Source organism: Gorilla gorilla, chromosome 3 (assembly GCF_029281585.2).
Source record: "Gorilla gorilla gorilla isolate KB3781 chromosome 3, NHGRI_mGorGor1-v2.1_pri, whole genome shotgun sequence".
NCBI classification, from domain to species: Eukaryota; Metazoa; Chordata; class Mammalia; order Primates; family Hominidae; genus Gorilla; species Gorilla gorilla.
In genome coordinates, this window is record NC_073227.2 from 21,863,930 (window position 1) to 21,888,731 (window position 24,802).

General features: G+C 41.5%; 1 long non-coding RNA gene across 1 annotated transcript in view; it reads left to right on the forward strand.

Moving 5' to 3' along the window:
- The first annotated feature begins 2,765 nt into the window (after positions 1-2,765).
- LOC109026441 (uncharacterized) overlaps positions 2,766-24,802 on the forward strand; it is a 176,524-nt gene continuing 154,487 nt past the window's right edge. Inside the window, exons 1-2 of the long non-coding RNA XR_002005477.2 lie at positions 2,766-2,918; positions 6,188-6,295. This is a non-coding gene — a long non-coding RNA (uncharacterized lncRNA). The remainder of the gene's footprint in view (positions 2,919-6,187; positions 6,296-24,802) is intronic.

Consider the following 24,802-nt stretch of genomic DNA (forward strand, 5'->3'; position numbering starts at 1 on the left):
AAAGCTACGAGCACAACATTTCTGTTGTTATAAATGAACAAATCTATGGTATTTTGTTATAACACAAGCAAGAGACTAAGACATAGACATTTGCTTTTTACAGGGAATGCTTCACAAGGTCAGAGACTCAGGTCCTCTTATTCTCTGCTGTGTCCCCAGAATCCACAGCAGTACCTGGCTCAAAGTCAGTGCTAATAAGTCATTCTTGATTAAATTAATGTATCTGTATCTTGGGCATCCTGATTCTTGGCTTTGTATTAGGACTTTTGTTTCAGTGAATAGAGAAGTTAGAACCTCTCTCCTTGCACCTAGAATTCCTCCTTGCACCCAGAATTCCTCTTTTGAAACAAGTATCTTGTAATAGCTCCTTAAATATCTTGAAGTGAAGTTCACAGATAATACAACCTGTTTACGCATGTATTTTATTTTTAATCAATATAGTATCCTAACCATTCTACAAAAGAAAACTCTAAAGAAAATAATTTATAATAAGGTAATGAGTGTTTCAATATACAAATAACTGGGGAATACTACACTCAAAGGCCTCATGAAATACACAGACATTTGTGACTATATCGATAATCAGTACAAATGCAAAGTGAGAGGCGATGTTCTGCTAATGCATATCATGCTTTGCACTGTTGTTGGTGATATGATTTACCAAATAGTGACCAACTCCTGGTAAAATTTATCATAAAATAAAGTACAATCTTTCTTCAATTGACTGGAAAATTCATTGGATATTAAAATGGTATAAGAATGTTTTGTTTTTAGATGTAAAATGGAGCAAGGTTCTACATTCACATAACTTTTTCAACTACACAGATATTTTCTGGGATATGTAGGGCTTTTACTCACCTTGGTCCTCAACCATGAAATACCATTGAGTACCCTCTCATCATAGCACCAACTATCCCCACACTTTTCCAAAATATCCTTGGGTGTGGTGCCACCCCTACAAAAACCCTGATTCTAACTCAGCTCTCTCATTTTACAGATGAAGGAATCATCCCTTTGGGGAGGGAAGAATTACTCTCTGGAAAACATAGGGATTTAAACATAAAGCCTGGACCAGGACCACAGACCTCTGACTTCTTAGGCTAAATCCCAGTTGTATCCACCATAGCAATTGAAGCCAAGGATTAGAGTCAAGTAGGCTTGGGATCAAATCCTGGCTCTGACCTTGGGAAAACGGCTTCATCTTTTCGAGCCTCTGTTTCATCATTTGCATAAATGAGATTAAAAATAGCATTTACCTTAAAGAATTGTTATGAGGACTAAGAGAGGTTATGACTTTGAATTCTTGGCACATAGTGAACTCTTAATTAATGGTAGCAATTATCACACTGCTGCTATTCCTCCCTTTAAAGCTCATTCATTTAAGTGCCAACAGAAATTGTCAAATCCTACAGAACTTCTATACTGGAACTTTTTTCTCTGTAGAGAAATACTTGTTTATCATTTGTTTCCAATACTTCAAATCATTCCTTTTCAGGTCAAGGCCTCCTTCTAATCTCTCCATTTTCCTCCAAGATGTCCTGGGCCAAATTTAAGGGAAAAATGTCTTGAGCAGAGTAGCTCAGAGCATTCTCGTACCTTGACTCTTACTTAAAGAAAGGAAGAAGAAACTTTGGGGCTTTGATTTGGTTTGAAAAGGAGGAAGGGAGGTGATATTGAGCACTTATTTTGAGCACTTATTTTATACCAAGTGCACAGCAGGTGGTCTATTTTGTTTCATTCTCTCAAGAATAGTCCCTGTGAGGTGGACTGTTTATTATCACCTCCATCTTGCAGATGAGAAAGTGGAGACTCTAAGCTGATAAAACCCTTTCTTGAGGTCATACAGAGCCAAGATTAAAATATTAACAAAAAATAAAATTCTAGAGCCCCTCCAAGCATCTGAATGGACCCCTTCTTGGCCAGGGCACTCCAAAGTTAACCTGAAAAACTGGTTCAGGCCATGACGGGAAGGGGTGTCAGACATGTCTCGTTATACCCTACTCTCTTTAGGAATTCAGGAAACGTGACCAGCATTTAACATCAACACAGACCTTAAGTCTGATAAGAAACATTTACATTCTATTCTCTCTGAAGCCTGCTACCTGGAGGCTTCATCTGCGTGATAAAACCTTGGTTTCCACAACTTCTTATTGTAACCGAGACATTTCTTTCTAGAGATAGTAACTCTTTCAACCAATTGACAAATCAGACAAATTTTAAATCTACCTACAACTGGAAGCAGACCTCCCCACTTTCCCTTTTCTGGACTGAAACAATGTATGTCTTAAATGTATTTAATTGAAGTCTCATGTCTCCCTAAAATGTATAAATCTAGGTGACGCTCCAATCACCTTGGGGTCATGTTCTCAGGATCTCCTGAAGGTTATGTCATGGGCCATTGGTGACTCATATTTGGCTCAGAATAAATCTCTTTAAATATTTTAGAGTCTGCCTCTTTTTGTCAACAAAAATCACATCTCTGTCTGACATTGTCGTGATTTGGGTTCTTTCAAAAGCAGATCCTGAGACAAGGGTTTGAGTGCAAGTGGGACTTTGGAGGTGTATTTATCTTTTTAAAAAACTTTTTTTGTGCCTCTCAGCTCTGAATGGACCCCTTTATTAATTTATGCTCTGGGACTAACAAAGGCGTGCCTTTGAGCCCGTCTCCTTTAAGTGCGCGCGATGCTAGGCTTCCTCAGTAGAGGGCGCTGGAGGACGCCGCAGCTGGAGGAGGGTTTCCGCCGGTTGTGCGGGGACCGCGGCTCAGTAGTGTGGGTGGACGAGGACAGCGGGTGGAACTGGTCCTTCTGTGACTTTGCAGCCCCGGCTTGGTGATAATTTTTGTGCAGCCTTCTTGACATGGAAAGCAGAGTTCCCCAGCACAGAATGAGCGCTCCGAAGGGCTCCTGCCCTTACCGGTGCCCTACCCTCCCTTTCCCTGCTTGCTACACTTGGGTCCGGGACTCAGCCTCCCTTTGCAAGCTTCTGCTCGGCCTGTGTGCAGCTGCACTTAGCTGGCAGGGTCAGGCGTTGAGTGGCCGCTCCGCTCCTTCTGCAGCCTCCTGCAGCCCCCGCCAGCTCCCGGGCTCCATCCCTCACCATCAGTTGCTGATTGGCGCCCCCTGCGTGCACAACGGAGGCTGGCTGCACCTGGAGGTTCCCAGCAATTCCAGGCCGGCTCCAGCCTAGCCAAAGCAGCTAACTTCTCTGCTGTCTCGTGGGCTGAACCTCACCGTTTCCCAAGAGGTCTGAATCCCTCTCAAGTTCGTCTTTTCCTAAGTTCTCCCTCTTAGCTCTAGGGTGCTTTGTAGAGTTTCCTTATATCTATACTCTTCATTGTAGTTAATGCCTCTGTGTTACACTTGTCCTGTTGAACTTACTGTGTAGTTTCTGTCTCTTGACTGGATCAAGGCTCTCACAGGAGTCAATCCCAGAAAAATGATGAGACAGTAGGGAAGAGAGAAAAGCCAATAAACAGTATGTTAATGAGTAGGTCCCACCTGGGGCTCAGTCGCACTAGTGTCCCTCTGAGAGTATGGGCACCACACACTTTGGCATTGCCCCAGCAAGGCAAGGGGCAAGCAAGGGAGCTGGGTGTTTATCTCCCAGTCATTGCTTGAGGCTTGCTCTTGGGAATGGTAGCTCCCTGGAACTTCTGTCCAGGCTGCATATCTGGACTGTGCAGGGGATACTTCTGTGGCCAGAAAAAGCCCTTGGGCAGAGAGAAGCAGGTTCTTGATGCTGAGATGTCTGCGTGCTTGGGAGTTGACCACTGCAGCTGCAGGTGACCTCTGGGGTGGGCCAAGGGGATGTAGGTGGGCAGTGATACATCTGCTACAGACATGTTGCAGGATGCAGGGCAGCAGAAGGAAACTGATCAGCTGGCTGCCAATGAATGGCCCAGACTGATTCAAGGGTAAATTTGCTGGAAGAAGTCCGTTGCAGAAGATCAGATGCTTTCCTGACTGGTGTAATTTAATTGTATGGTCAGTGTTTGCTATGGATAATTGGATTTTTCTTTGACCTTCACAATCTTGCTGGCTCTCTGTCCACACTGAAAGACACTTTTCTAACTCTCTCAAATGCAATAAGACTAACCTGGCTTCCATCAGGAACTCATGGGCTTGCCATTTCCAGGAGGTGCCGATGGCTGTGGTATCCAACCAGCAAACGGCAGTGGTGTTTGTATTTTCCATTTTGCCCTTTACAAGAACATTTCAGCTGAAGCAAAAGGCTTTTTCCTTTACCCTGGGTTTTTTAATAGAAATCTTGGTGGCATTAAGCACTTTTAATTCCGAGCACTAGCCTGTAAAGTTCAAAGCTCTGTTCTGCTCTTGAACACAGCGGATACCAAGGCGAGAGATTCTAATCGCAAGGAATACCAGAAAAAAAAAAAAAAAAAAGCAGGAGACAAGTTTATTACGAAGGGTTGTGAACAGTATTTGTGATTAATGTGGACCGAAAAAGGTTATTTCTACATTAAAATCATTCACATTTGCAATAATTTAAACAATTTATCTGGTTTCCCCAAGTGGGGATGTGTTCTTTCCACATGTAACATGCTCAGTGAAGGAAGAACAAAGAAGGTTACGCTGCCCTGAAACATATCTGGGAGAGCTTTTCTGCTCTGGGAGGATCACCAAGTTATGTTGTTAAGTGACAAAAACAATATCCGGAAGAGTGTCAAATAGCTAATTATTGTGTAAGAAGGAAAAAAAGAAGACTACATTAGTCACATTTACTTATATTTATATGAAAAGCTAATAAAAGTAGCTAGGTATACGTAAGGCAGTCAGAAACAAGACTTTTCGATTGTAACTTTTATATCGTTTTAATTTAAAAGTTACGCTAATATAGTTCCGGTTAAAGAAACAAATAACAACATGCCCAGTGGAAAGCATCATCATTGTAATAATGTCCTAAGATCATTTTTTATGACCTTTGAAGGTAACTTAGGATAGGAAAATGCATTCCATAAAATTCAGCTGCCTGCACATAGTGAATCCTTTGCAAACCCTCGGAATAGGCTGAGGGTTTTTATATGACCATGGAATTTTTTTTTTTTACATCTTTGCTGCTATTCGCCATCCAGGCAGCAGGGGGAGGTGTTTCTCTGTTTTTCTTTGCGCCGCCCACGCCTTCTCCCCAACTTCATATGCAAAACTGACCAAGAATTCTCTAATTCAAATCTATGCACGAAAGGCACCACATTTTCTAGATTCATGTTGTTACTCTCTCATATCCCAAATCTGGGAGACTTGGAGCTTCCAGCAGGCTGCTAATGATTTTTCAAAAGGGGCCGATTGTTGGATTTGCTGGTGTAAACTTTGTCTTCCCTCTTCTCTGTGCCCCTCCTTGTCACTCCACTCAGCCTTTATACATCACTTGCCATAATCGAGTCATAGAAAACGAAACTTACATTATGGAAATTCACAGGCTTTTTTTTTTTTTTCCACTTTGTAGATGAGACTCAGGATTTAGAAGGCAAAACAAACAAACAACCAAACAAATAAAAAGGGGATTAATTTTGGACCTTCATAAATGGTGCCAAAGTAAAAACAAACAAACAAACAAAAGGTAAAAGAGGAAGGGACTGTTAGATGAATGTTTATCTCCGTGCCTGGTACCATACCTGCCTTACACACTCACAACGCAAGGAAGGGTGTGTCACTAGAGCCATTTTGCTATGGAGGAGATTAAAGCTCAGAGGGGCTGAGCAACTTGCCCAAATTTATGTTGCTAGAAAATGATAGAACTGGAATTGGAAGCCAGACTGTATCTAAAGTAGAAACGTTTAAATATTTTCTTCCTATACCACACAAAATAAGCAGAAGGTAGTGTCTCTCTCTCTTTTGTCCCTGTCCGCACCCCCCCTCCAGTCTCTGTACCTGTTTTCCCACAAGGGTGTGCCACCTGCTCCCTACTCCACATCGCGTCTATAAAGAGAGAAAAGGAAAAAAGGAAGTCGCTTCAAGAGCTCCCCAAATGCTCAATGGAAGTTGCTCTTTGTTGTACATGGGCAGCGATTTCTTTAGAAAAAGTAGTGACGTAGACCTGCCCGAGGTCAGCGATTCCTAGAGCTGTGGACTTGGGGAAGTGCCAGGGAAACATTGTGTTGTTTAAAAAATTGTTTTGGAGCATGTGCTTGTGTGTGTGTGTGTTTCTGAGCGTATCTGTTTTCTCACAGGAGCTGCCTGGCAATGGTAGCAGGTGAAGGTCATGGTGAAGAAGATGCAGATATTGGCAATTTGGAGCATTAGATGAACTAATTACAACGTTAACCTAAGGAACAGTGGTGAGACCATTTTATCCAAAGTGAAGTTCTTGAGAGAGACCTGGGGTAGCACCTAGCCTCTGTATTAGATAAAATGGACATCCCTTAGGAGAGAATGTGGCTCTTTTCTATTCTGATTAGGGCAAAAAGAGTCTCCTTTGATGCCAACATGACCTTAGTGCCTTTAAACATATACTATGCTGCCATTTCCACAGAAAGGGACAAGCAGCAGCCTGGGGTCCTTGGGCAGGCAATGTGGCCCAGCCAAAATTTTCTTAGATTGCTTTATTTTCCTTTAATTATGATTACATGTATAGCAAATGATTATGGTTTTCTATTTGTGATAGTGATAAGGGATGCCTTTTAAATATATGTATTTAAGTAAAAAGGTTAATTTACCCAGCACTTTGGGAGGCCGAGGTGGGCAGATCACGAGGTCAGGAGATCGAGACCATCCTGGCTAACACGGTGAAACCCCGTCTCTACTAAAAATAGAAAAAATTAGCCAGGCGTGGTGGCGAGCACTTGTAGTCCCATATACTTGGGAGGCTGAGGCGGGAGAATGGCGTGAACCTAGGAGGCAGAGCTTGCAGTGAGCCGAGATCATGCCACTGCACTCCAGCCTGGGCAGCAGAGCGAGACTCTGTCTCAAAAAAAAAAAAGTTAATTTGAAGAAAAACCAGTTAAGTGAATGATAGTAATGTGGAGATGTGAAAAAAAGATGAAAGTGTCACTAAAATAATTCAAATATATGGGCTGGGTGCAGCAGTTCACACCTGTAGGCCCAGCCCTTTGGGAGGCCGACGTGGGTGAATCACTTGAGCCCAGAAGTTCGAGACCAGCCTGGGCAACAAAGTGAGACCTTCTCTGTACAAAAAAAATGAACAAAATTAGCCTAGTGTAGTGGTGAGCACATGTAGTCCCAGGTACTTGGGAGGCTGAGATGGGAAGAGCATTTGAGCCCAGGAGGTTGAGGCTTCAGTGAGCCAAGGTTGTGTCACTGCACTCCAGCCTGGGAGACAGAGTGAGACACTGTCTCAAAAAATAAGGAAGAATTGAAATATGGGGATATTATAGTGGATTAGTTTTCAGCATGTCTTCCATTTCAGACATTTTATAATTCTAATTCCATCATTTGAGAATGATGGGAAGATTAGAATCATACAATATTAGAAAAGAAAGGGATAACTGAGTCTGCCCTCCTCATTTTACAGCTGATGAAATGGAAGCTTAGAAAGATGTGACTGGTTCAAGGCCACACAGTGTTCTGTTGGCTCACATCCCATTTGTGTGTGTGCATGGGTGTGTGCACACAGGTGTATGTGTGCATGTGTGTTGATGGGAATGGGGTAAGGGAGAGAGGAGGAAAGCAGCCTAAATATCGAGCCGCCTGGGCTTTAATGTAATTCAGGTTGCCTTGGCACCATGGAGGGAAAGAGGGAAGACAGAGGGGACATTCTTTGAACAAAATGAGAACTCCTAGATAACACGGGGGTGGGGGAATATCCTGAAAATCTAAGTTTCCTGTGCGTGCTACAGCAACAAGGGTAAGAGCTGGCTAATTTCCCCCAGTAAACACAGCAGTGGCTTTTTGCTGCAGAATGTGGCGTTAAATTCAATAGGTCAGCATTAAGCTTGAACAAAATGTGATGACTGATTAGGAAATGAATGGTAAGTCATGGACAGCAGATCCTGATTATGATGATGCTTATCAACACCTCCCTCCCCCACACTGGAACAAACAAAGCTGCACAATGTCCTTGCAGGCTGACAAAACTGGACCCACATGTGCTGGTCCTGGGACAATTGAATTATGGCTATGACAGTCATCTATGAGGAAATCAGATGTCAAAGGGAGAAAGGACCCAACGACGCTTCAGGGCCTGTGCTTCTGGGGAGGGGATGCCCCTGCCTCCTCCTCACCGTGAGGTCTGCTCTGAGACCTGCTTTCCTATTGAGATTACAAAAGTGAGATGTAATCCAGGATTAAAGCTCCTCTTTTCAGATGGGACTAGGGGCCAAATGCATGGCCCAGAGTGGAAACTTCATATGTTTTTGTGGAATGAATGACCAGAAGCCTGAATAAATCAATGGGTCTCTCACAGTGCTTGGTGTAGAGCCAGAATTTGATAAGGGTTCATCTCCTGCTCATCCTCATCCTGTATGAATAAGTCACTCGATGTTTTCAGTGTCATTATTTCTTCATGCCTAAAATTCAGATAAGAAAGTGTTTCTTACAAATAGGTTTTTGGGATATGGGACAAAATGAGTCTGCTGAGTGTGATAGTTGCCTATTCATTCACTCATTAAATCATTCATCCAACCAACTGCTATTTGTTAAGTACTTAGTAGGGATGTAACATAGACACCTCCATATAGAGGTTAGTAGTGGGGAAGTCAGATAACAATTATGTGAATAAATAGATAACCAAAATAAAACTTTTAGAATATCATACATGCTAGAATGAAATAGTAATTAGATAAAAATACTAATGGTAATAATAATCATAAAAGCTAACATTTATTAAATACTATAAGCCACACACTACTTTAAACCTTTACCTGTATTACGCATTTAATCCTTATCAACATCCTATTCTTTCAAAAAATAATAAAGTTATTATTACATTTTATAAAGAGCTGGAAAGCAATGGGGAGCAGTTGGCATTTTTGACAGTGTGGCCAAGAAAGACTTCCGTGGGAGGTGACAGATAAGCAGGGCTGGAAGTGTTCATTTCTCATGTATCTCTAAGATCCATGTTCCTCTTTCCACTCACCCCACCCCTGCACCACGATTGTTCGGTGAAAACCACCATATTGCTCATTGTCATTGCAGCTACCTTCTAACTGGATGCCCTTCTAGCAGCCAGAATGGTGTGAGAGTGACTGGAGGTGCAGACAGGTTGGCTATATGCATTTGGTCCATTTACTTCCCTGCTGACCTTTCTAGGATGTGGCTTGTTGATGTTCCCTGAATTTGAAGACTACATGGTTCAGACTCTGGGATAACATGACATGGAGTAATGACTCACTACCATGTATTCACCCATGGGGAAGCTGGGAGTTTGTCTTTTAAACATTAAGTTATGCCATTTACTGTTGGAATGGGGCAGAAAATGACCCAGTGGTGGAGGCAGAAGCAAGAGTAACATCAACAAAGGATAAGTTCCACAGCTTTTCACCTCCAATATCCCACCTGGGTCTCCCAACAACCTTGTAAAACTGATTGCTATGCATGTTGAATGTTTGGGAGATCAGAGAAACAAAGGCTGAGATGCTTCATAAGTTTAGCCAAAGCCATACGGCTAGTGCTTGACCTTTTTCATAAACAAAGGAACTGTTCATTCACCTGACCATAGCCTATAAAGACAGTGTCTTTCTTTTTATTATTATTATTATTATTATACTTTAAGTTTTAGTGTACATGTGCACATTGTGCAGGTTAGTTACATATGTATACATGTGCCATGCTGGTGTGCTGCACCCACTAACTCGTCATCTAGCATTAGGTATATCTCCTGATGCTATCCCTCCCCCCTTCCCCCACCCCACAGCAGTCCCCAGAGTGCGATATTCCCCTTCCTGTGTCCATGTGATCTCATTGTTCAATTCCCACCTATGAGTGAGAATATGCGGTGTTTGGTTTTTTGTTCTTGCGATAGTTTACTGAGAATGATGATTTCCAATTTCATCCATGTCCCTACAAAGGACATGAACTCATCATTTTTTATGGCTGCATAGTATTCCATGGTGTATATGTGCCACATTTTCTTAATCCAGTCTATCATTGTTGGACATTTGGGTTGGTTCCAAGTCTTTGCTATTGGGAATAGTGCTGCAATAAACATACGTGTGCATGTGTCTTTATAGCAGCATGATTTATAGTCCTTTGGGTATATACCCAGTAATGGGATGGCTGGGTCAAATGGTATTTCTAGTTCTAGATCCCTGAGGAATCGCCACACTGACTTCCACAATGGTTGAACTAGTTTACAGTCCCACCAACAGTGTAAAAGTGTTCCTATTTCTCCACATCCTCTCCAGCACCTGTTGTTTCCTGACTTTTTAATGATTGCCATTCTAACTGGTGTGAGATGGTATCTCATTGTGGTTTTGATTTGCATTTCTCTGATGGCCAGTGATGGTGAGCATTTTTTCATGTGTTTTTTGGCTGCATAAATGTCTTCTTTTGAGAAGTGTCTGTTCATGTCCTTTGCCCACTTTTTGATGGGGTTGTTTGTTTTTTTCTTGTAAATTTGTTTGAGTTCATTGTAGATTCTGGATATTAGCCCTTTGTCAGATGAGTAGGTTGCGAAAATTTTCTCCCATTTTGTAGGTTGCCTGTTCACTCTGATGGTAGTTTCTTTTGCTGTGCAGAAGCTCTTTAGTTTAATTAGATCCCATTTGTCAATTTTGTCTTTTGTTGCCATTGCTTTTGGTGTTTTAGACATGAAGTCCTTGCCCGTGCCTATATCCTGAATGGTAATGCCTAGGTTTTCTTCTAGGGTTTTTATGGTTTTAGGTCTAACGTTTAAGTCTTTAATCCATCTTGAATTGATTTTTGTATAAGGTGTAAGGAAGGGATCCAGTTTCAGCTTTCTACATATGGCTAGCCAGTTTTCCCAGCACCATTTATTAAATAGGGAATCCTTTCCCCATTGCTTGTTTTTCTCAGGTTTGTCAAAGATCAGATAGTTGTAGACATGCAGCATTGTTTCTGAGGGCTCTGTTCTGTTCCATTGATCTATATCTCTGTTTTGGTACCAGGACCATGCTGCTTTGGTTACTGTAGCCTTGTAGTATAGTTTGAAGTCAGGTAGTGTGATGCCTCCAGCTTTGTTCTTTTGGCTTAGGATTGACTTGGCGATGCGGGCTCTTTTTTGGTTCCATATGAACTTCAAAGTAGTTTTTTCCAATTCTATGAAGAAAGGCATTGATAGCTTGATGGGGATGGCATTGAATCTGTAAATTACCTTGGGCAGTATGGCCATTGTCACAATATTGAATCTTCCCACCCATGAGCATGGAGTGTTCTTCCATTTGTTTGTATCCTCTTTTATTTCCTTGAGCAGTGGTTTGTAGTTCTCCTTGAAGAGGTCCTTCACGTCCCTTGTAAGTTGGATTCCTAGGTATTTTATTCTCTTTGAAGCAATTGTGAATGGGAGTTCACCCATGATTTGGCTCTCTGTTTGTCTGTTGTTGGTGTATAAGAATGCTTGTGATTTTTGTACATTGATTTTGTATCCTGAGACTTTGCTGAAGTTGCTTATCAGCTTAAGGAGATTTTGGGCTGAGAGAATGGGGTATTCTAGATATACAATCATGTCGTCTGCAAACAGGGACAATTTGACTTCCTCTTTTCCTAATTGAATACCCTTTATTTCCTTCTCCTGCCTAATTGCCCTGGCTAGAACTTCCAACACTATGTTGAATAGGAGTGGTGAGAGAGGGCATCCCTGTCTTGTGCCAGTTTTCAAAGGGAATGCTTCCAGTTTTTGCCCATTCAGTATGATATTGGCTGTGGGGTTGTCATAAATAGCTCTTATTATTTTGAAATATGTCCCATCAATACCTAATTTATTGAGAGTTTTTAGCATGAAGGGTTGTTGAATTTTGTCAAAGGCCTTTTCTGCATCTGTTGACATAATCATGTGGTTTTTGTCTTTGGTTCTGTTTATATGCTGGATTACATTTATTGATTTGCGTATGTTGAACCAGCCTTGCATCCCAGGGATGAAGCCCACTTGATCATGGTGGATAAGCTTTTTGATGTGCTGCTGGATTCGGTTTGCCAGTATTTTATTGAGGATTTTTGCATCAATGTTCATCAAGGATATTGGTCTAAAATTCTGTTTTTTGGTTGTGTCTCTGCCCAGCTTTGGTATCAGAATGATGCTGGCCTCATAAAATGAGTTAGGGAGGATTCCCTCTTTTTCTATTGTTTGGAATAGTTTCAGAAGGAATGGTACCAGTTCCTCCTTGTACCTCTGGCAGAATTCGGCTGTGAATCCATCTGGTCCTGGACTCTTCTTGGTTGGTAAGCTATTGATTATTGCCACAATTTCAGATCCTGTTATTGGTCTATTCGGAGATTCAACTTCTTCCTGGTTTAGTCTTGGGAGTGTGTATGTGTCGAGGAATTTATCCATTTCCTCTAGATTTTCTAGTTTATTTGCATAGAGGTGTTTGTAGTATTCTCTGATGGTAGTTTGTATTTCTGTGGGATTGGTGGTGATATCCCCTTTATCATTTTTTATTGCGTCTATTTGATTCTTCTTTTTTTCTTTATTAGTCTTGCTAGTGGTCTATCAATTTTGTTGATCCTTTCAAAAAACCAGCTCCTGGATTCATTAATTTTTTGAAGGGTTTTTTGTTTCTCTATTTCCTTCAGTTCTGCTGTGATCTTAGTTATTTCTTGCCTTCTGCTAGCTTTTGAATGTGTTTGCTCTTGCTTTTCTAGTTCTCTTAATTGTGATGTTAGGGTGTCAATTTTGGATCTTTCCTGCTTTCTCTTGTGGGCATGTAATGCTATAAATTTCCCTCTACACACTGCTTTGAATGCGTCCCAGAGATTCTGGTATGTTGTGTCTTTGTTCTCGTTGGTTTCAAAGAACATCTTTATTTCTGCCTTCATTTCATTATGTACCTAGTAGTCATTCAGGAGCAGGCTGTTCAGTTTCCATGTAGTTGAGCGGTTTTGAGTGAGATTCTTAATCCTGAGTTCTAGTTTGATTGCACTGTGGTCTGAGAGATAGTTTGTTATAATTTCTGTTCTTTTACATTTGCTGAGGAGAGTTTTACTTCCAAGTATGTGGTCAATTTTGGAATAGGTGTGGTGTGGTGCTGAAAAAAATGTATATTCTGTTGATTTGGGGTGGAGAGTTCTGTAAATGTCTATTAGGTCCGCTTGGTGCCGAGCTGAGTTCAATTCCTGGGTATCCTTGTTGACTTTCTGTCTCATTGATCTGTCTAATGTTGACAGTGGGGTGTTAAAGTCTCCCATTATTAATGTGTGGGAGTCTAAGTCTCTTTGTAGGTCACTCAGGTCTTGCTTTATGAATCTGGGTGCTCCTGTATTGGGTGCATATATATTTAGGATAGTTAGCTCTTCTTGTTGAATTGATCCCTTTACCATTATGTAATGGCCTTCTTTGTCTCTTTTGATCTTTGTTGGTTTAAAGTCTGTTTTATCAGAGACTAGGATTGCAACCCCTGCCTTTTTTTGTTTTCCATTTGTTTGGTAGATCTTCCTCCATCCTTTTATTTTGAGCCTATGTGTGTCTCTGCACGTGAGATGGGTTTCCTGAATACAGCACACTGATGGGCCTTGACTCTTTATCCAATTTGCCAGTCTGTGTCTTTTAATTGGAGCATTTGGTCCATTTACATTTAAAGTTAACATAGTTATGTGTGAATTTGATCCTGTCATTATGATGTTAGCTGGTTATTTTGCTCGTTAGTTGATGCAGTTTCTTCCTAGTCTCGATGGTCTTTACATTTTGGCATGATTTTGCAGCGGCTGGTACCGGTTGTTCCTTTCCATGTTTAGTGCTTCCTTCAGGAGCTCTTTTAGGGCAGGCCTGGTGGTGACAAAATCTCTCAGCATTTGCTTGTCTGTAAAGTATTTTATTTCTCCTTCACTTATGAAGCTTAGTTTGGCTGGATATGAAATTCTGGGTTGAAAATTCTTTTCTTTAAGAATGTTGAATATTGGCTCCCACTCTCTTCTGGCTTGTAGAGTTTCTGCTGAGAGATCCGCTGTTAGTCTGATGGGCTTCCCTTTGAGGGTATCCCGACCTTTCTCTCTGGCTGCCCTTAACATTTTTTCCTTCATTTCCACTTTGGTGAATCTGACAATTATGTGTCTTGGAGTTGCTCTTCTCGAGGAGTATCTTTGTGGCATTCTCTGTATTTCCTGAATCTGAATGTTGGCCTCCGTTGCTAGATTGGGGAAGTTCTCCTGGATAATATCCTGCAGAGTGTTTTCCAACTTGGTTCCATTCTCCCCATCACTTTCAGGTACACCAATCAGATGTAGATTTGGTTTTTTCACATAGTCCCATATTTCTTGGAGGCTTTGCTCATTTCTTTTTATTCTTTTTTCTCTAAACTTCCCTTCTGGCTTCATTTCATTCATTTCATCTTCCATCGCTGATACCCTTTCTTCCAGTTGATCGCATCGGCTCCTGAGGCTTCTGCATTCTTCACATAGTTCTCGAGCCTTGGTTTTCAGCTCCATCAGCTCCTTTAAGCACTTCTCTGTATTGGTTATTCTAGTTATACATTCTTCTAAATTTTTTTCAAAGTTTTCAACTTCTTTGCCTTTGGTTTGAATGTCCTCCCGTAGCTCAGAGTAATTTGATCGTCTGAAGCCTTCTTCTCTCAGCTCGTCGAAGTCATTCTCCATCCAGCTTTGTTCCGTTGCTGGTGAGGAACTGTGTTCCTTTGGAGGAGGAGAGGCGCTCTGCGTTTTAGAGTTTCCAGTTTTTCTGTTGTTTTTTCCCCATCTTTGTGGTTTTATCTACTTTTGGTCTTTGATGATGGTGATGTACAGATGGGTTTTTGGTGTGGATGTCCTTTCTGTTTGTTAGTTTTCCTTCTAACAGACAGGACCCTCAGCTGCAGGTCTGTTGGAATACCGTGCTGTGTGAGGTGTCAGTCTGCCCCTGCTGGGGGGGTGCCTCCCAGTTAGGCTGCTCGGGGGTCAGGGGTCAGGGACCCACTTGAGGAGGCAGTCTGCCCATTCTCAGATCTCCAGCTGTGTGCTGGGACAACCACTGCTCTCTTCAAAGCTGTCAGACAGGGACATTTAAGTCTGCAGAGGTTACTGCTGTCTTTTTGTTTGTCTGTGCCCTGCCCCCAGAGGTGGAGCCTACAGAGGCAGGCAGGCCTCCTTGAGCTGTGGTGGGCTCCACCCAGTTCGAGCTTCCAGGCTGCTTTGTTTACCTAAGCAAGCCTGGGCAATGGCGGGCACCCCTCCGCCAGCCTCGCTGCCGCCTTGCAGTTTGATCTCAGACTGCTGTGCTAGCAATCAGTGAGACTCCGTGGGTGTAGGACCTTCCGAGCCAGGTGCGGGATATAATCTCGTGGTGCACCGTTTTTTAAGCCGGTCCGAAAAGCACAATATTTGGGTGGGAGTGACCCGATTTTCCAGGTGCGTCTGTCACCCCTTTCTTTGACTTGGAAAGGGAACTCCCTGACCCCTTGCGCTTCCCAAGTGAGGCAATGCCTCGCCCTGCTTCGGCTCACGCACGGTGCACGCACCCACTGACCTGCGCCCACTGTCTGGCACTCCCTAGTGAGATGAACCTGGTACCTCAGATGGAAATGCAGAAATGACCCGTCTTCTGCGTCGCTCACGCTGGGAGCTCTAGACCGGAGCTGTTCCTATTCGGCCATCTTGGCTCCCCCCACCCCATAGTGTCTTTCTTAAAAACAAAGCCAACTACGACCACCACCACAATTACTACTACTTATTGCTATACTTATTTACCGTGTGCCAGTGTCTTAATTCTGGCTGCTATAACAAAATATTATAGACTGGGTGGCTTATAAACAATAGAAATTCATTTCTCACAGTTCTGGAGGGTGAGAAATCCAAGATCAAGGTGTTGGCAGATTCAGTGTCTGGTGAGGGCCTGTTCTCTGGTTCATAGATGGCACCTTCTCACCATGCCCTCACATGATAGAAGGAGTGAGAGGTCTCTCTGGGACCTTTTTCATAAGGGCACTAATCCCCACTCATAAGGGCTTTAAACCCATCACCTAATCACCTCCCAAAGGCTCCACCTTTAAATATCATTACCTTGGGAGGCTAGAATTTCAACTTATGAATTCTGGGGAGACATAAATATTCAGTCCATAGCATTGTATTCTGGCTTCCCCAAAAATTCATGTCTTTCCTACATGCAAAATACATTTATTCCATTCCAATAGCTTCAAAAGTCTTAACCTGTGCCAGCACTGACTTTAAAGTCTAAGTCCAATGTCTCATCTAAATATGATATTTATATATCAGATGTGGGTGAGACTCAAGATATGATTCATTCTGAGACAGATTCTCTTCTAGCTGTGAGACTATGAAACCAAACAAGTTATATGCTTCTAAAATGCAATGGTGGAACAGGCACAGCAAGACATTCCCATTCCAAAAGAGAGAAATGGAAAAGAAAAAACGAGTGACAGGTCCTGGGCTAGTCTAAAACCTCAAGGCTTGAGAATGATTTTCTTCGACTCCAGGCTCTGTCCTCTAGTCTTACTGGGATGGTGACCCTGATCCCATGGCTCTATTGAGCATTGCTCTAGTCGGGGCTCCCTGTGGTGGCTGTACCCTATGGCACCTCTCATGAGTCATGAGCCTGAGGCTCTGAGCAGCTCCATCTTTCTAAATCTGGGTAGAGGCGGCCATACACCCATGGCTCATGCACTTTGTTATTGGCAGATATGGTACCTTGTGGATGCTGCCAAGATTTATCATTTGTGCCTTCCAGAAGGACAGCCACAGTGACCTGCACCACACCTTGTTGGAGGCTGAAAGAGTGAGGGTCGTGATCAACTCAGTATACCACTGGAGGCTATATGAGTAAGCAGCAAACTGTTGCTCATAAATGCAGAATTTTGGCAAACTGACAAACTGCATCTGCCACCCAGAAGGACTGCTGAAGGCAGTCATGACCCAGGCACAAATGTTTCTTATGATTAGGCATAATTGAAGCCTGTTAGTAACAATATGAACCTGTGATCAATTAATTAGCTGACCAGTCATTACCTCCTCCTTCCTGCTCATTCTACCCAATAAATAAGAAGGGCTGTGGAAGCTTGGGCAGCTGCCTTTGCTCTCTAGAAGCAGGGAGCCCTTTTCCTCTTCTCTTCTTCTCTCTTCCTCTTCCCCATGCTAGCCTTTCCTTAAAATAGTTACTTTTGTTTTTTGTTATCATTTCTACGTTCGTTCCTTCGTTAAGTCATGACAGTCTCAAGCAGTAACAGTAGTAAGTGCTGTAATGATGGTCTCAAGTAGTAACCATGGCAGTCATCACACACCTGGCCTCACTGGAGCCATACCTGGGTGGCTGAGAATTGCCACCCAGGAATTGCCACTGGAAAGTAGGGAGTAGAGCCTAAGATAGTGCCAGGCAGCCAGCGCTGAGGGCCCACAGGTGTCTGAGGCTCTTTCTTTAAAATTGTTCTGTCCTCCAGGCTCTGAACTCTGGGCCTGAGAAGATAAAGGCAGCCTTGATGATCTTTGAAATGCTTTTGGGGTTACTTTTCCCTTGTCTCAGACAATAGGTCCTGGATGATCCATACTAATCTTCTTATCAAAAGGTTGCTTGGCCACACCCTATTCCTGAATATATTTTCTGATACTTTTAATATGGGTAGGCTGTGAAATTTCTTAACCTTTGAATTCTGTTTCCCTTTTGATTAAAAATTCTGTCTTTAAATCATTTTTCTTTTCTTATATTTGACTATAAATATTCAAGAGGAGCCAAGCCATACCTTCAACACTTTGCTTAGAAATTTCCTCAAATATCCTATTCTTTGTGTGCAAATTCTACCTTTCACAAAACACTAAGACACAGCAACTCAGCCAAGTTCTATGCCACTTTGTAACAAGGATAACCTTTCTTCCAGTTTCCAATGACATGTTCCTTATTTCTATCTGAAACCTTACCAGGATGGCCTTTACCATCCATATTTCTACAAACATTCTGTTCATGACGACTTAAGTATTTCCTTAGAAGGTTGAGGCTCTTATACAGCTTTCTTCTTTTCATCCTGACCCTCACAAGGGTCACCCTTAACAGTCCACCTGGCAGTGTAGGCTATGTTTTAGCCTACCCCTCAAAACTTTTCTAGCCTCTACCCATGATCCCATTTCAAATCTGCTTCCATATTTTTAGATCTTTGTTACAGTAGCACCCCCAATTCTTGATTCCAATCTTCTTTGTGAATTTGAGCTGTTATAACAAAATACTACAAGTTGGGTAGCTTTGTAAAGCAGATTAATCTATTTGTTACAGTTCAGGAGTCTGGTAAGTCCAAGGTCAAGGTGCTGGCAGACTTGATGTCTGGTAAAGGCTTGCTCTCTGGTTCATAGTGCTTTCTTGCTGTGTCTCCACATGGTGGAAGGAGTGAGGGGTCTCTCTCGGGTCTCTTTTTTTCATAAGGACACGGACACCAACCCCACTTATGAGGGCTCTGTTCTTGTGATCTAATTACCTCCCAAAGGCCCCACCACTTAATACCATAACCTTAGGGGTTTAAAATTTCAACATATGAAATTTGAGGGGACAAAAACGTTCAGACCATAGCAGCCTGATTCTGAATCAAGAGATTCATATATATTAACCCATTTAATCCTGTTGCATGCTGTGTAGAAATAATTTGGCAGTATCTAGCGTATGGTAATAATTTAATTAATGTTAACTTAAATAACTCTATTTTTGGATAAGGAAAAACTGAGGCCCACAAAGGTTAAGTATCCTGTACAAAGTTGCACAGTTGGTAAACAATGGCCCTAAGATCTGAATACAGGCCATGTGGTTATGTGGTTTAGCTCTTATCCATGATGTACTTTGCCTACCTGTGTAATGGTTGGGTTGTCTCAGTGTGTGTTTGTGGGCAGTACATGCTGAGTTTTAGTCTTTTGCAACTTGTTTCTGGCAATACTTAGAGGTTCTTTCTTTTTTATTCAAATTTCTATTTGAAGTCATTTTAGCTTTGGATTTCCAGTTGTGATTCCTCCCTAGAACCAATTCTTGTCTTTCTCATTTAGGAAGGTCTGAGGATCTGGGATCTTGGAGGAGGAGGATTTTTTACTCATGGTGCCTGAGTGATGGATGCTTTTTCAAAGAGTTTCTAGAATTCCATCCTCATGAGCACAACTGGATTTGAAATTTAAATCATAGGGGTTTTCTATTTTGCATTTTGTGAAAATTTCAAATGTAAAGCTATTCCCTAAGTAGATAATGTCTTGGCATTCCCTCTTCTCTAGTCCAGGCTGCAACTTTTTGTTCACTTTGCTTTATTCCACAAAGATTTTATCTGTCAGGCTCTGTGCCCAGTAACATAGAGAAAGCAAACTGAAGGGGATTCAGACTCTATATTCAAGTCTCTGGGATATGGCAGATAATTCTTTCATGAATGAGGTAATAGTTTACCCATGACTTGAAAGATGTTTGGATTTTGATAGAAGGAGAAGGAAGTATAGCTCAGAAATCTAGAACCACCTGAGCCTAGGCATGGAGGTGAGAAAGGTCAAGATGAGCTGAAGGAGGCAGAGGACATTTCAGATAAGCTTAAGATTTCTGTTTGCAGCAGAGGAAAATGTGACTCTTTAAATTTTTGGATGCTCTTCTCTGAAGATAGGGTAGCCTCAGCAGGGGCTTTCATTCAATCTCACCATTGGAAACCTTATTTTATTTTATTTTTTTTTTTGAGACAGAGTCTCACTCTGTTGCCCAGGCTGGAGTGCAGTGGCGCGATCTCAGCTCACTGCAAGCTCTGCCTCCTGGGTTCACCCCATTCTCCTGCCTCAGCCTCCTGAGTAGCTGGGACTACAGGTGCCCTTCACCACGCCCGGCTAATTTTTTTTGTATTTTCAGTAGAGACGGGGTTTCACCGTGTTAGCCAGGATAGTCTCGATCTCCTGCCCTCGTGATCCACCCGCCTTGGACTCCCAAAGTGCTGGGATTACAGGCGTGAGCCACCATGCCTGGCCCGTTGGAAACCTTTAACTGTCACATCTCCTCAGAGGATGAAGAGACCCTTCGTGTCTCACGAAGTTAACAGTAAAAGCCGACGTTTATTGTTCACTGTCTTAGCCCATTTAGGCTTCTATAACAAAAACACCATGGTCTGGGTGGCTAATAAACAACAGAAATTTATTTCTCACAGCTGTGGGGGCTGGGAAGTCCAAGCTAAAGCACCAGCAGATTTGGAGTCTGGAAAAGGCCCACTCCCTGGTTCACAGATGGTACCATTTTGTGTAACCTCATGTGACAGAAGAGACAAGGGAGCTCTCCAGGGCTTTTTATAAAGGCAGTGAGCTCATTTTTAAAGGCCTTGCCTCATGACTTAATCATCTCCCAAATGCCCCACCTCCAAGTACCATCAGATTGGGGTGAGAATTTCAACATATGATTTTGGGGACACAAATATTCAGTTTATAGCATGTACTTTCTGTGTGCTTGGGACAACGGTAAGCACTTTATATGTGTATTGCCTTTGAGCTAGTGTTGATTATTCCCATTTTGCAGGGGAGAAGCCAGTAGGTTCAGAGAAGTTCCAGGTCACAGGCCAAGTAAGGGGTGAAGTAGGCTTTCAACTCCAGGTGTGTTGGACTCTAAACCTTCTGCTTCTTTCACTACACTTTGGTACTAGAAGGAGATTTTCTAGGAATTGGCAGTGGAAAGAACACTGCTGTTGGCCTTAGAAGGCAAGCTTGGAGCTGTGGTGGTCAGTTCCCATTGAAGGCTTTAGAGCAGCACTGCTCTAAAATATGATTGCAGCCACATAGGCAATTTTAAATTTACTATTAGCCCCATTAAAAAAGGAAGAAGAAACATGTGGAGTTTGCTTTAATCATATATTTGATTTAACTCAATATATGTAAAATATCATTTTAACAGCAATCAATACTAAAAAAGTTATTAGTGGAAATATTTATATTTTTGTAGCAAATCTTTGAAATCCTATGTTCATTTTACGCATAAAGTACATCACAGTTTGGCCTAACCATGTTTTGAGTACTCAATACACACATGTGAGCAGTTGCTGCCTTCCTGGATGTCACAGGTTTACAGGAAGCTTTAGTCATCATCGCCATGATAACAACAATTGCTAACTGTGATCAAACATTTATTAGGTGTTGGAACTTTTATTAGTTTGCTAGTGCTGCCATAACAAAAGACCACAGAGGAGGTGGTTTCAACAACAGAAATTCATTTGCTCAAAGCTCTGGAGGTGACAAAACCAAAATGAAGGTGTTGTCAGGTTTGATTTTTCCTGAGGCTTCTCTTCTTGGCTTGCAGATGGCTACTTGAGTCTCATTGTGTCCTCATATGGTCTGCCCTCTGTGTAAGCACATCCCTGGTTTCTTTCTGTGTGTCCAAGTCTTTTTATAAGGACACCAATCAGATTGGATTAGAGCCCAGTCTGACAGCCGTGTTTTAACTTAGCCACTTCTTTAAAGGCTGTCTGCAAATACAGTCACATTCTGAGGTACTGGGGCTAAGCTGTCAACATATGAATTTGGTGGAGAGGCACAATCCAGCCTATAAAGACATCAAGCAATATATTTTATATAACGAGTTTAAATTTTCATAATTTAATGATTAGTACTATCAGTAAATGTATTTTACAGATATAAAATTTGAGGCAAAAAGAGATCAGGTATCTTCTTTAAGGTCATACAACTGGTAATGCAGAGCCAGAATTTATTTATACACAGTTTTGTCTGATAAGAGTCTTCATTCCTTTGCAAAATTCACTCCAGAAAATTTAAAATATAATTGGAAGCCTTGATAACAGACTAGACAAAGCAGAGGAATGAATTTCAGAGCCTGAAGACTGGTCTTTTGAATCAACCTAGTCAGGCAACAATAAAGAAAAAAGAATTTAGAAAAATGAATAAAACCTCTGAGAAATATGGAATTATGCAAAGTGACCAAACCTATGATTCATTGGCACTTTTTAGAAAGAAGAGAAAGTATGCATCTTGGAAAACATATTCGAGGGTATAATCAAGGAAAATGTCTCCAATCTCACTAGATGGGTTGACATGCAGATACAGGAAATCCAGAGAACTCCTGAAAGATACAAGATGACCATTCCAAAGGCTTGTACTCATCAGATTTTCCAAAGTCAACACCAAAGAAAAAATCTTAAGGGCAACTACAGAAAAAGGCCATATTACCTATAAAAGAAATTACATCAGACTAACAGTGGACTTCTTAGCAGACACCTTATAAGCCAGAAGAAATTGGGGGCCTATTTTTAGCATTTTAAAAGAAAAAGAATTCCAACCAATAATTTCATATTCTGCCAAACTGAACTTCATAAACAAAAGAGAAATTATAGTCTTTCCCAGACAAGCAATCTCTAAGGGAATTTGTCACCACGAGACTGGCTTTACAAGAGACGTTTAAGGGAGTTCTAAACAGAGAAACAAAAAAATGATACTTCCTACCACAAAAATACATGTAAGTGCATTACCCACAGACCTCATAAAGCAACTACACAATCAAGACTACACAGCAATTAGCTAACAACACCATGTCAGGAACAAAACTTCACATATCAACGTTAACTTTGAATGTAAGTAGCCTGAATGCTCCACCTAAAAGACATAGAGTGAAAAATTGGATGAAAACCAAGGCTCAACCATCTGCTATCTTTAAGAGACCCAGCTCACATGTAATGACAGCCATAGGCTCAAAGTCAAGGGGTGGAGAGAGATGTATTATGAAGTAAAAAACAGAAAAGAGCAGGGGTTGCTATTCTTGTATCAGACAAAACAGACTTTAAACCAATAACAGTAAAGATGAAAAAAAGAAGGAAATTTCACAATCATAAAGGGTCCAATTCAACAATGTTTAATCATCCTAAATATATATGCACCAATACTGGAGCAACTGGATTTATAAAGCAATTACTACTAGACCTAAAAAAAAAGACTTAGCCACACAATAATGGAGGACTTCAATACACCACTGACAGCATTAGATAGATCATCCATGAAGAGTCTTCATTCTTGCCACCCAAACTGGCCAAATGAAACATGGCTGCCTTCATGATAGGTATATTTGGGTGCAGCTAAGAGCCTGTTGCACTTTATTATCAGCCCTCCTAATAGTATATGGAAAAGCAGCGCCATCAGGGAAAGGGATCCAGAAGGCTAGAGAAGTTGAAAGCACACGTGGGTTTTTATTTTTATTTTTCTGACAGGAACTTTAATCTTGGAATGGAGATACAGGTCTGGGAGGAGAAGGGCTGGCTGCGCCGATGGGGTTGAACAACAGGATTTGACATCCTGAGCAAAGGAGGAGATGGTGATGGCTTCTTGGGCTGGCTACATCACTGAAGATGAAGAATACACTTTTCCCCCTGAAGTCTATCTGACCAAACACTCAAGGATATGAAATAAATATGGATGGTATTGTAGGAGGAATTGTGTCCCCCAAGATAATATGTTGTAGTCCTAACCCTGGAACCTGTGAATGTGACTTTATTTGGAAATAGGGTCTTCGTAGATGTAATTAGTTAAGAAGAGATTATACTGAGTTAGTGAAGCTGTAAGTCCAATAACTTGTGTCTTTATAAGAAGGCCATGTAAAAACAGAGACACACAGGGAGAGCACTGTATGAAGATGGAGGCAAAAATTGGGGTGATGCATCTATTAGTTTGATACAAAAGTAATTGCATTTTTTGCCATTACTTTCAATGGTAATACATGCCAAGGAGCACCAAGGATTACCAGCAAACACCAGAAGCCAGGAGAGAGGCGCGGAACAGATTGTCCCTCAGAGCCTGCATAAGGAAACAAGCTTGCTGATATCTTGATTTTGTACTTCTGGCTTTCAGAACTGTGAAATAATACATTTTTGTAATTTTAAGTCACCAAGTTTGTGGAACTTTGTTACACAGCCTTGGGAAACTAGTACAGATGGGAAGGGAGAAGCATTGATGGAAATAATTGGTTTGGATGATAATAAATATGACTCAGAGAGAAGAATAGAGGTGCAGGATGTGTCTGGGGACTTACAGGAAAGAACACATTTAGAGGAAGATAGAAATTCTGGTCTTAGAATCTTCACACAATTGGCTAGGGCATAATATATAAAATAAAGTAATGACAAAAGGTGGTAGGTGTGATATTTCAAAGTCACCAAAAAGTGGGCTGGAAATTACTATTTGGTATAAACGGAAACAAGAATATACCTATTACATCTGGAGGAAATTGTGTTAACAAGAACAAAAGACAGATTTATGGAAATCAGAGGGCCTGAGAGGGGAATCAGGCCAGCAAAGCTTAGGGTGAGGATATAAATAAAGATGCATTGAAGTGATGTTCTTAAAGGTATAATAAAAAACCATGTGAACCTTGGAATGAACTGATGTCTTTGTTTCCTGTATCACAAGCTGGCTCAAAAGTAAGATTTTGTAGTAATGGAAACCGTGTTAACTGTCGAGATATCTGCTACACGTTTTATCTGACTGAAAGTGGGAAAGTGTGACATGACTTTTTTTCTTTCTTTACTGATAATTTCATTTCACAATGGCCAATGGCAAAATAAATTTCTACTCTGGACTTAATTATGAGCTGTTAATTGGTTGGTGAAGTGGAGGTGACAGGAATCTTAAGAGAGCCAGATGGGATTTCATTTGAGGTGATATGACCTTACTGAATTTTTGAGCACTAATGAGAAGATAAGATAAACTTAGTCAGGATTGCACCCTAGACTTTGGAAAGAAAGGTTTAAAAAATTTTCAGAGAGCATCCTTATCTTTACTTCTTATTGGTGGAT